Genomic DNA, 13,373 nt, shown 5'->3' on the forward strand with positions numbered 1-13,373 from the left:
TGCACCCTGCAGCTGTTGTTTATTCATTTACTGGGACAATTATCCATTCGTTTATGAATATTAGGATTGGTCATGTGTCTGTATGTTCTTATCAAGAAATGTCTGGAATGCTGTAGGTCCATTAGTAGTGTGCTTTCTTTTCATTTAAGGCTGGAACAGAATGTTAATCTAGTTTATGACCCCCTGACACCTTGTATTTTAGTTCTAACATAGGCTGCCTATTTTTGATTGTCAGGCATTTTGTATGAGCCAATATGGACCATCCTATTCCAGGTGGGGGCAGGCCATGCCCGCAACAGCAAATCAAATAAGATTCAAGTATTGAAATAAAAATCACCATTCGCTATCATTGGTTTCTGTACAATGCACTACGTTTACGTTACTGAGCCTTAATTTCACACTTAAAGCTAGGTAGACTGGATTTGATCAATTCTTAAATATTAGATATAAGCAACAATTAATCTTAAAAACATTTCATTGCAAACTTGAAAATGATTAGAAATCTCATATAGCTGCCTGTCATGTGTAAAAATGAACAGCATTTATTGGAGTGTAAAATAATCAGACGTCTCTTAATATGTAAGGCCGAATATTAATCCAATGATATCTGTGAACATTCAAATGAGAAGGGAACAGATATTATCTGTGAGTGTTGGATAAGGAATCATTAACTAGTTTGTGTTTGTGTTATCCTGGAATAAGAGAACTATTTTTTTTTAAATATTGACACTAAGAAATACTGGATTAAATTAAAATGTGAATTTGACGATGTTTGTTACAAAACCTAAACTGAATTACTGTGTGATTTTTGGAATGACAATGCATTGATAATTAATTTTAGAACTTTGACAAAGTAAATGATTCAATATTGCTAAATGGATTTGCTCTGATGTTGACTAGATATTTCTTAATCTGTCAGCTGAGAATGCAAATTCTGGCATGATAATATGGAAAGGCATTAGACATTCAGTGAACATTGATCAGAAATGGTTTGTCATTCAAAATTCTCAGATCTTCAGATTTCTATACTTGGTTTCTCTACTTTTCTTCTGGAGAAATATAATAAGAACAAATTCTGCATTGTATTTAATTCATGCAATTTTTCACATCATCAATATTTAGACATTTGAGTCAGAATTATAAAGAAAATAAGTCAATAAGGAAGATTTATTTTCACAGAAACATACAGTCAACAGCATTTATCAACGTATTTGTTTCAATATTGTCTCTGAATAAACAGATAAATACGTTTAATGGGGATCTGTTGACAATGTAATGAGCCACAATTACATTTTTATCATAATTTTTGGATTGGAAATCTATCAGAAAAAAAAATCCTATATTCAGGACTTGTTTCATCTCCATACATGTTATGCATAGTATCCTCAGTCATAAGAAATAAGCTGTCATCATGGGTCTGGGAAAGATGTACTGTGTAAATTATAATAAGGTGTCTCTTACATATCTTTGGATCTGGTGAGACTGTGATGTTTGCTGTGATTATTCATCCTGAGAACAATAAGGCACGTACAAAGTGTTTTTCACCAAACACTAATTAGGTGGTCTCGAAGACCATTACGAGTACTATGATTTCAATAATGTTCAGCTGATTTCCATGATCTGGGAAATGTTTCACAACATTTTACCAAAATTCTAGATTCTAAGCATTCAATGGGTTTCGTGCAAACACCCTTCACTTGTCATCATTTTCAAGCGAGATGTATAACGCTCAGGCACTGGCTGCAAGTCAAGGTGCCAGGAAGTCTGCTTAAAACTCACCAAAGCACAACTCTCGGGCTGGTTGTGACTGGATCTCTCGAATCATTGTGACCTCTTTGGCCGGGCTTTCCACAGTTTTCTGGAGCTGATTATTTTGTCTAATGTTTGCTTTAGTTTGGCCTTTTTAGCTCCGATTTCTCCAGCTGTAGGAATATTTATAATGTTCAATTATGGGCGACAGGTCACTTGACCTTAGTGGACAGGTAAAATATGGTTCACTTATTGCTTTAATAACGAATTGAGAATTAATCTTTGCATTTTAAGAAATAAAAGTTTCAGTTTTTTCAGTGGTTTACAATGACATTGATTAACAGAGATCAACTGACAATTATAAGCTATTTGCAGGATTATTGAATCGAAAAAGGAGACAGACGTGCAGATATTTTTTTGGAAGGCATTGCTTTTTCATTCAAATATCTCGGATGTTCAAGAGGTCTATATAGCTGTTCATTGGTTCTCTTGACCAGATACTAATTTATAATTCATATTGCTTTTATTGTGCTCGGAAATTTGAGATTTGTCTCAAAGTTAAGAAGAAAACGAGGAGCAATTAATATGAGAATGTGGGATGTAGGTAAATTAATGTTACTTCTGCAATTCTGCAATTATAATTTCTGATACAAGGTGAATGAACTCACACCAGTGTGTAATTGTTTCAGTCAAGAGCTGAGTCAACAAGAATAGAAACTATGTGGAGGAAATATATAATTGTATGCCAGCACGAAACGTGATTGCAAAACAATGGTAGAAATACAGGAACTAGATAAAATGCTGTGAAGAGAGGCCTGTATAAACAGTAGTTTCCCACTTGTACAGAGACACAGGAACAAACCCCAATTAAAAGGGCTTAGTGATAAGACGCTGTGAGGGGTAGCGCAGATGGAGGGAGTAGATAATGGTAAGCAAAGGATGGGATGAGGTCAAACGGCCTTGTAGGTCAGAGTAAGCATTTTGTCACAGACAAGACCGGATAAACAGAAATAATGGCGCCAGTCTTAGGGAACTGGAGGATGTAGATACGGGAAGAGCAATGTAAAACAAAAGAAGCCAAATTATATAAATATCGAGCGTTTGTCGAATTCCGTGTGTGTTTTGTCCCTGCCTTGTGACATCACACCCACTTGCAAGTGTAAAATAAATGACACTACTGATTCAGATTTTTGTCTCGGACTGAAATTATTGAAGTGAGTGAGCTTTGTTTCTCACAATAACTTGAGTAAATAGAAAGCACAGTAAATTTAAATTACCAAGTATGAGAAACAAAGCTCACTTGCTTCAATAATTTCAGTCCAAGACAAGATCTGAAGCAATCAATATGTTTCTTAGACACTTGCAAGCGTGGTGCCTGGAATAAGGCACACAGAGTTGAGCAAGTACATATCTTATATAGGATTCACTACTCCCAACCCGGAGCCCATTACTATTGTTTATCTCTTGCATTATCCGGCCTTGTGCATAACAAATTACAAGTTTTACTTGGCCATTTCACCACATTCTGCTGTGGCCCATTGTTAGGTATATCCTCCATAACCTCTATCTAAATCCCCCACTTGTGATATTTCCTCCCTTTCCTCAACCATATTGATCCTTCTGACCTTTTAATTGGGGTTTGTTTTTGTGTTTTTGCAAAAGTGGGAAACAGATGCTTATAACTACTGCTTGTACAAGCATATCTGGCTTAACCTACATCCTCACAGCACCTTATCTCGTTGTCTGTAACATCTACCATTGTTTGCCGGCACGTTTCATTCTTGTATCTGGATCAGTGGTGCTGGAAGAGCACAGCAATTCACGCAGCATCCAAAAAGCTTCGAAATCGACGTTTCGGGCAAAAGCCCTTCATCAGGAATAAAGGCAGAGAGCCTGAAGCATGGAGAGATAAGCTAGAGGAGGGTGGGAGTGGGGATAGAGTAGCATAGAGTACAATAGTGGGTCAGTGGGGGAGGAGATGAAGGTGATAGGTCAGGGAGGAGAGGGTGGAGTGGATAGGTGGAAAAGGAGCTGGGTAGGTCGGACAAGTCCGGACAAGTCAAGGGGATCATGTTGCTGGAGGTTAGAAACTAGGATGAGGTGGGGGAAGGGGAAATGAGGAAGCTGTTGAAATCCACATTGATGCCCTGGGGTTGAAGTGTTCCGAGGCGGAAGATGAGGCGTTCTTCTTCCATGCGTCTGGTGGTGAGGGAGCGGTGGTGAAGGAGGCCCAGCACCTCCATATCCTCGGCAGAGTGGGAGGGGGAGTTGAAATGTTGAGCCACGGGCGGTTTGGTTGATTGGTGCGGGTGTCTCGGAGATGTTCCCTAAAGCGCTCTGCTAGGAGGCATCCAGTCTTCCCAATGTAGAGGAGACCGCATCGGGAGCAACGGATACAATAAATGATATGAGTGGATGTGCAGGTAAAACTTTGATGGATGTGGAAGGCTCCTTTAGGGCCTTGGATGGAGGTGAGGGAGGAGGTGTGGGCACAGGTTTTACAGTTCCTGCGGTGGCAGGGGAAAGTGCCAGGATGGGAGGGTGGGTCGTAGGGGGGCGTGGACCTGACCAGGTAGTCACGGAGGGAACGGTCTTTGCGGAAGGCGGAGAGGGGTTGGGAGGGAAATATATCCTGGTGGTGGGGTCTGTTTGGAGGTGGCGGAAATGTCGGCGGATGATTTGGTTTATGCGAAGGTTGGTAGGGTGGAAGGTGAGCACCTGGGGGGTTCTGTCCTTGGGCTGTGGTAGCGGGTGCACATTTTAGCTAATACAAAAACAATTCTATATTTCCTTCACATAGTTTTCATTCTTGTTGACTCAGCTCTTGGTTGAAACAATTATACACTGGTGTGAGTGCATTTACCTTGCATAAGTAATTATGATTGCAGAAGTAACACTACTTTACCTACATCCCACAATTTCCCCCTTTTTTTTAATTCCCATTTGTTATCTTCTGCATTTTTCTTTTAAGCATTGCCCCCAAAATTCGCAAGCATCATTCTGGAGACTTCATCCATCTTGGTCTCACTCATCCCCTCCCCTCATTATTCAATTGAAAAAGTTCCTCTGCCTGATTGCCTTTTCGGGGCATCTCTTTTATTAAGGGTGTCTCAATTAGTCTTTGCGTGAGTCCTCGTATACAGGGCATGATACAACAGCCAATGGCTACCAATACCCAGGCTACTACTATCAGGGAAGTAAGGATGGAAACTACCACCCCCTTCCATTTTCCAAACCAGGATTCAAGCCATCCCGTGAGAGATGTGTCTACTCCTGAACTCTCAGCTAATCCCTCTGCTAAGGTAGTCAAACCCCTTAACACCCGAGTAATTGAACCATCAGGTGCAGTGCTATTAGGAATAAAGGTGCAACAGCTTCCTCCTAACACACACACACACACAGATGTTTTCCGCTAAAATCATATCAAGGGCCATTCTTTTCCCATGCCATCCTATTTGTCACATCAAGCTGTTCTGATATTCCTTTAACCGCATCTCTTGCATAATGTATAAATCACTGTTGATTATATAAAATGTAATTTATCCAATCTACATTTTTATTAACTGTTACCCACCAAAGGGGAGCTGACTCATAGCCTGCTGCAATCTGATTACGAGCCTTGAACTCATCAGGTACCCTCCTAGGGACTCCTACAGAATCGAGCTAAATCCTGTCATCGAAAGATGTGTCAAACAGTGATCTCTTACTCCTTCCCTTTTTCCCCACTATCTTTACCTTCTCAAATGCCAGGGTAAATGGAATTACCAATTGTACCATTGCACATATCCCTTTCCAATCCGGAGGTAGGGTGGGTCTCAATATTTTGCCTCCATAGTACCACCACAGATCCGCTCGGGGAACCTTTGGTGCTGAGTAGTTCCCTCCCTTGTCCGTTTCGATGACATTTTTAATCTCTGCACATACTTTCAGCTCCCCCAAATCTCTAGACCGATTTGTACCTTGTCTACACACACACACACACGTCGTGTGATTTCCAACTGCGGCTGAAATTGTAGGGGTGGCTTTTGCATCTTTCTTCTCCAAGGAAGCGAACATCAGAGATAGGGAGGTGCAATTCCTATCATTCCATGCAGTCTTATCCTGTTACAGGGCTATTATACATTTCATGCCCTTCCTGTCTCGCTTCCACCCGAGTGGAAAGGGAACTACCTGGGCCGCTGGTCTACCGGAGGCACATGCAGAGCAATTGCGCTTGTTCAGACTTTTTACAGTATACTTTACCCATTCAACCCAGGCATTTGCATCCCCGTACCCAGTTTCTATTTCGATGGTCTGTTTCAAGTCCTTTATCTCTATAATTTTTACTACTTTAGGATCATCGGGAGGGGTGAAACGTTGTACCTTATTATCTGCTTGTTTTCCCTGTCCTATGCTAATTTGAAAACAACAGCCCTAGAAATCCTTCCCGTTTGCTTTCATTTCTATCCCAAATGTTTCATCTAATTCTATCTCATGTGTACCCCCCACCCCCAGAATTGCTTTGAGCCTTATGGTTTTCTTTATCATTAGGTATATTGGGTTACACACTTTATTGGGACAATCAAGAGGTAATCGGAAGGTGGCCCGGTGTATTGTGCCAAGACCATTATACAAGTACCAGCCCCAAAGGGCTTAAGATGTATCTCTGAGCTGCGGTACTGTCTCTGATCATCTACATCCCCACAATTTACTAAGCTACATGCATCAGGTCTAGTACTTGCGGATTATCAGACTCAGGGACCGTTAAAATGTGAAAATTATATTTGAAAAATCCCAAATACTAAGAGAGCTAGCATCATAACTCTAAGCATCCCCAGTATTCTAAAAATTATGCTGAAGCACAAAAAAACTTAATACACAATCCTACAGAAATAATCCCGTGCTCGTGTCGTCACTGTATAATCAGTTGCTCTAAGTCTCTTCAGCCTGAGTTTCAGCGGGTCTTGCGTTGATTCGGCTGTCCAGACTTCTTCCTCAACTGGAGATTACACTTGCCCTTTGATCCGAGTGTAGTGACTCCTGACTTTCTCCGCTGACCTTATTGTCGTTTCGGTAATCAAAGGATCCTGATACGGCCCTTCCCAGTCCGGCTGCAATTTAGTCTCTGTCCATGATTTTACTAAGACCCAATCTCCTGGCCGGATGGGATGAACGGTGAATTCAAGGGGCGGAGTCTGTGCCAATAAACTCTGTTTCCTGAGGAGAGACAAAGAGACGGACAAGCCCAGTATATATTTCTTTAGAACAAGTCTTTAGTTTCGGGAATTGTCAATTCTCCGTTCGTTCCCAGATAAGGTAATCCAAATATGATTTCATAGGGGATAGTCCCAAATCTTTCCTTGGGGCTGTTTGTACTCGCAAGAGAACTGTATGTAAACATTTGGTCCAAGGGAGTCTGGTTTCTATTATCAATTTAGAGAGCTGTCGTTTGAGTGTTTGGTTCATTCTCTCAAACCTTCCTGATGATGGTGGGTGCCATGGAAACTCCCAGGAAAATCCCAACCCTTTTATTATCTCCTGTAACACTTTAGAGGTAAAATGAGTTCCTTGGTCGGAATCTATACAGTTCACTAACCCATATCGGGGAATTTTATGCTCTAATATTGTTTTAGACACCATACTCGCAGTGGCTGTAGCTAGGGGGTACGCCTCAACCCAACCAGATAGATGATCTACTATGACCAGCATATATTTTAGTCTTCCTACTCTGGGTAGTTCAGTATAATCTACTTGTATACTCTGGAAGGGTCTCAATCCTGGGTCTCTTCCTCCCGGGGTCGGTTTTCTCAAGACTTTCTTATTTACCTTTCTGCATATTATACATCCCTCCCATATTTGATTAGCAATTGTATATATTCATTTACATCCATATTCCCTTAAGAACTAAATCACACATTGCTTGTTCTCCCCAATGGCTGCCTTGGTGTAGGACAGCCATAATTTCTCACATCATCATTTTGTTTAACATTTCCCTTCCATCAGGTAACATCCATTGCCCATCTGCTGTTTTTTGCAGCCCCAAAATTTTCAATTCTTTTTCTTCTCTTTCAGTAAATATAGGAGCTTCCCGGGGATCAGGGACAAGTAGGTATTAGGAAATGAATCAGCACTCCTTGTCGGTCCAGGCTTGCTTCCTCAGCCACTTCATCAGCTAATCTATTCCCCCTAACTTCTGGTTCATTTCCTTTCTGATGACCATTTATAGACTTCCGCTATTTCTCGGGGGAGTGATAGGGATTCCAAGACCCGTTTAATCAACTCCTCATGTGCTAATTCCTTACCCTGGCTATTGATCAGCCCTCTTTCCTGCCATGTCTTTCCAAATGTGTGCACAACACCAAATGCATATTTAGAGTCACTATATGCTGCTCCCTCTTTATTTTCTAACACCCTAAGGGCTCTTTCCAATGCGTAGAGTTCGCAGGTCTGAGCTGACCACCCATTTGGCAACCTTCCTGCCTCCACCACACTACCTTTCATCCCGTGTACAACTGCATACCCATTATGTCTTTTCCCTTCAGTCACCCGGGATGATCCCTCTATAAAAGGTCAGGCTCCTGCATGAAGCGGAACATCTCTCAGGTCCATGCAGACCTTAGTTTGGTATTCTATAACGTCAAGGCAGTTGTGCTCTGGATTCTGAGGAGATTCTCCTTCCCCTTTCCAAAGAAAGGCAGCTGGATTTAAACAATTGTCCGTGACCAACACTAAATCATCCTTTTCTATTAATATTGCCTCATATTTCAGAACCTGTGACCATCGCCCAGCTTTTTTGTTTAGGATCGTTCTCACTTGGTGTGGGGTGCTTACTATTAGGGCTCCCCCAAATGTAAGCTTCCTGCTTTCCTCCACCAACAGTGCAGTGGCAGCCACGGCCTGCACACACTCAGGCCACCCCCGGGATACTGGATCCAATAGTTTTGAAAGATATGCTACTGGCTGTTTGATTCCTCCCCACCTCTGGGTTAATACTCCCAAAGCCACAAAATGGGGGTATCTTCCCAGTGTCCAGGGCCAACCACTCCCCCCGGCGATGGAAGAATAACCCGGACGATCCCCCAATTGTGAGAAACTAAGCCCACTCACTTCAATAATTTCAGTGTGAGACAAGATCTGAAGCAATCAGTATGTTTATTATACGCTTGCAAACGTGGTGCCTGAAATAGACACGCAGAGTTTAGCAAGTACATAGGTTTCACTACTCCAAACCCGGTGCCCATTACTATTGTTTCTCTCTTGTCTTATCCGGCCTTGTGCATAACAAAGTACAGGTCTTACTTGGAGGAGAAAGTGAGGTCTGCAGATGCTGGAGATCAAAGTTGAAACTTTATTGCTGGAACAGCACAGCAGGTCAGGCAGCATCCAGGGAACAGGAGATTCGACGTTTCGGGCACAGGCCCTTCTGAAGACCATTCCTGAAGAAGGGCCTGTGCCCGAAACGTCGAATCTCCTGTTCCCTGGATGCTGCCTGACCTGCTGTGCTGTTCCAGCAATAAAGTTTCAACAGGTCTTACTTGGCCTTTTCACCACATCCTGGCTGTGGTAAACTGTTAGGTATATCCCCCTTCACTGCTGTCTATTTCCCCCACTTGTGACATTTCCTCCCTTACCCCAACCATATTGAACCTTACGACCTTTTAATTGGGATTTGCTTTTTTTGTTTTTGCAGAAATGGGAAACAAATGCTTATAACTACTGCTTGTACAAGCATATCCTGCTTAACCTACATCCTCACAGCACCTTATCTATTTGTCTGTACCACATACCATTGTTTGCAGGCACGTTTCATTCTTGTATGCACATTTTCGCTAATATGAAAACAATGATATATTTCCTTCACATAGGTTTCATTCTTGTTGACTCAGCTCTTGGTTGAAACAATTGTACACTGGTGTGAGCTCATTTAATAAGTAATTGTGATTGTAGAAGTAACACTACTTCACCTGTAACCCACAGTTGGTAGTGTAGTGAACAGAGAAGAACAAAGAATACAGAAAATGTGCAGCCCTTGAACAGGCCCTTTGGACGGCCAAGCTGAGTCAGTCCAAATCAATGACCTAAACATGTCGCCCAATTTCTAAGCATCCATATCCCTATGCTTCTCACTTACTCATGCATCTGTCCAGGCGCACCTGAAATGAATCTACCATGCCTGCCTCTACTACCTTTGCTGGCAACACATTCCAGCACCTACCACCCTTTGTGTAAAATACTTTCCATGTCTATCTCTCTTAAACGTTTCACCTCTCTCATTGAATGCGTGAACACTCATTGAATCCGTTATCTTGGGAAAAAGGTTATCTCTATCCACCCCGTCTGTACCCTTCATGATATTGTAAACTTCAATCAGGTCCCCTCAATCTCGTTTTTTCTAATGAAAGCAGAAGTAACCTACTCAACCTCTCTTCAGAGTTTGCATCTCCCATACCAGGCAACATCTGCGTAAACCTTCGCCGCATTCTCTCCTAAACGTCCACATAAATCTGGTAATTTGGCAACCAGAACTGTACAGAGTATTCTAAACGCGGCCGAAACAAACTCTTGTACAATTTTAGCAGGACGTGGCTGCTCTTATACTCAATGCCCAATCCGGTGAAGGCAAGCATGCCATATGCCTTCTTGACCACTCTATCCACCTGTGCAGTCACCTTCAGGGTACAAATGACCTGAACTCCCAGATCTCTCTTCTCATCAAGTTTACCTAAGGCTCTTCCGTTTAGATTAGGTTAGATTAGATTAGATTGCATTACAGTGTGGAAACAGGCCCTTCAGCCCAACAAGTCCACACCGACCCGCCGAAGCGCAATCCACCCATACCCCTTCGCTTAACACTACGGGCAATTTAGCATGGCCAATTCACCTGACCTGCACATCTTTGGACTGTGGGAGGAAACCGGAGCACCCAGAGGAAACCCACGCAGACACGTGGAGAACGTGCAAACTCCACACAGTCAGTCGCCTGAGGCGGGATTTGAAACCGGGTCTCAGGCGCTGTGAGGCAGCAGTGCTAACCACTGTGTCACCGTGCCGCCCACTACAGTGGTTTACTGTATACTTGGCGCTGGAATTAGACTTCCCCAAATCATCACCTCACATTTGCTTGGATGGAACTCCATTTGCCACTTCTCCGCTCAACTCTTCTGTCTATATATATTCCCCTTCATTCTTTGACAGTCCCCTATGTTTTCTGGCTACTCCACCAATCTTTGTGTCATCTACAAATGTAGTGGTGAGATACTGGGCTAGCAACCCTTGGAGATTGGAACATGGCAGTTGTTCATACCATGCAGCAAGGAACCATGTTTGGATTATTCTCCTTGAAACAAAGGAGACGGAGGGGAGCTCTATAATCACATAACAACAATTATAAATGTTTAATATTCGTGGGATCTTGACAGGGTAGATACGGGCAGGCGGCTTGCCCTATGCTCTGAGGAGAGCACCAGAGGACATAATCTCAGAATTGGATGTTGTCCATTTAATTCAGAAATGAGGAGTAATTTCTTTGCTCAGTGGTCAAACAATCTGTGGCATTTTCCAGTAACCGCTGTTGAGACTGTGTGGTTGTGTCTTTTCAATCTGTGCCAGATAGTTAATCAGAAAGATGATGAAACTTTGCCGAGCTAAGTGAGCAGAAAGGAATTCAAGATTATCAGATCAACTATGTTAAAATCACACAACACCAGGTTATAGTCCAACAGGTTTAATTGGAAGCACACTAGCTTTGTACACCCTAGTCCAACACCGGCATCTCCAAATCAGATCAACCATGATTTCGTTGAATGGTTGAGCAGACTCCTTGGGCTGAATAGCATACTTCCACCTGGTTTAACATTTCGTCCAAAGCCTTATTTTATTCATAAGTTCAGAATTGTGAGGGGATGGGATGAAGTGACAGAAAAGGTTTATTAAACAGATGAGACAGATCAGGAACAAGGCTCATACACTCAACAAGAAGAAATGTGCTGTGACCTGGGGGCAAAAAATGACACTGGGCTCAGCACAGGTGGCTGTGTACAGAAGCTGTGATTGCTGAAGGAAGTTGCGAGATCTTATATAGTTGGCAAGTCACGCTGGATGATGGATCGTTATATGATTCACACACAGCAGAAATTTGTGAAAGAATGAAATGTTTTTTTCATTGGAGAAATTTTCTGCCATTCCAAATCCGAGTGACTGTTTGAAATACTCATCAGATCTTTGTGTGAAGTGTTAGGTTAAGATACTGATGTGCAAACCCACTGGATAAACTTGTGCTCCCGATCGCTTGTCATTTTTTTATCTTTCTTTCGATGTAAATTCATAGAAAGACAAGATGGAATGTGGGGCGGAAAGAAAAATGCGTTCCTTCTCATTACACCAAGTTAATCTCCAATTTAATAGAATGACTGCTCTCACTCTTCATTTCGACTTTAATTATTCGTGATTATTCGTGAATCTCCCGTGTAGTGAAGGGCAAGAACAAGATTCTCGATCCAGTTTATACCAGAGTGTGAGGTGCAAAGAAAAACTGCTAGAGCTGTGCAAAAAGTTAGCAACCAGAGTGTGACTCGAACCCGTGAATGTGGAGCACAGCGGTCTCCTCTGCACACTTTGTACTGTGGTGACATGTGACCTCATCAGGTTACACGTGGTGAAAGTCATGGATGAGAAAGTTGCAGAGCGGAATCGAATCCACACTGTGTTTCTGCTTTCACCAGAATTATATTAACAGCAAATTCCAATAAATAGCCATGCTGGTCAGAATGAATAGCTGTCATTGATACATTGAGTCAGAACTGTGTCAGAATGAAACAGGACAAGAATTTTCCGTCATATTTACACCTACATTTGACTCATAATTTCTTCAGTCACTTTCTCTCTCACGTGAAGAAGCAGTCATGGTGAGTGAAATAAAGGCGATGTTGTCGCTCAATGGCCTTTCTCATATGGCTGAACCTGAACCTCATAATGTTCATTGTAATAATCAGAAGTGAATTAGATATATCTCATTGGAACGATTAATGTTGTATTCAAATTTGCTCTGACTTTATTTCAGCTTAAGGAAAATACTGCTTAGAAAGACAGAGGGTTAAAGTACAAAAGAAAACCCACCATTTTGTTGCTCGTTGCTTTGGCAGATTTCATTGAGTATTAAGTGGACCAAACATCATGGCGTTTGTTCTCACATCCTTAAGTCATGTGATGAAAGCAGGAAGTCGATCTCCAAGTAACTAGTCACTTCCTATTCATTATGTAATATCTTCCATTCACAATAAATAAAACTCCACTCAGGTTCCATTTACAATGCTTTAGGTGGAATATTATGCCAAATCTTTCAAAATGCAGAGTTTTGGAACCGAATCTTATTCAGCTGCACTCATTAAAGAAATTTCTTTACATTTAATGTCAACCAACTTAGACATTGTTTCCCCGCAACTTCCGACTGACTACACCACACCTCTGCACCTTTACCTAGCCACACGCTGTCTCTCACCTTGTGAAATTTATTCCTTGTATGTCACCCAATGTGCCTTTCCAAATATTTTGAAAAACAAATATTCGGAGTGACAGCGATTCTGTTCTCATCATTTCTTTGTCCTTCAAAGGGTCAATCAAAGGTTTTGAATGCCTGACGTCGAGAT

Source organism: Chiloscyllium plagiosum, unplaced genomic scaffold, assembly GCF_037043375.1.
Source record: "Chiloscyllium plagiosum isolate Xiang-an unplaced genomic scaffold, Cpla_swu_hap1 HiC_scaffold_13, whole genome shotgun sequence".
Taxonomy (NCBI): Eukaryota; Metazoa; Chordata; class Chondrichthyes; order Orectolobiformes; family Hemiscylliidae; genus Chiloscyllium; species Chiloscyllium plagiosum.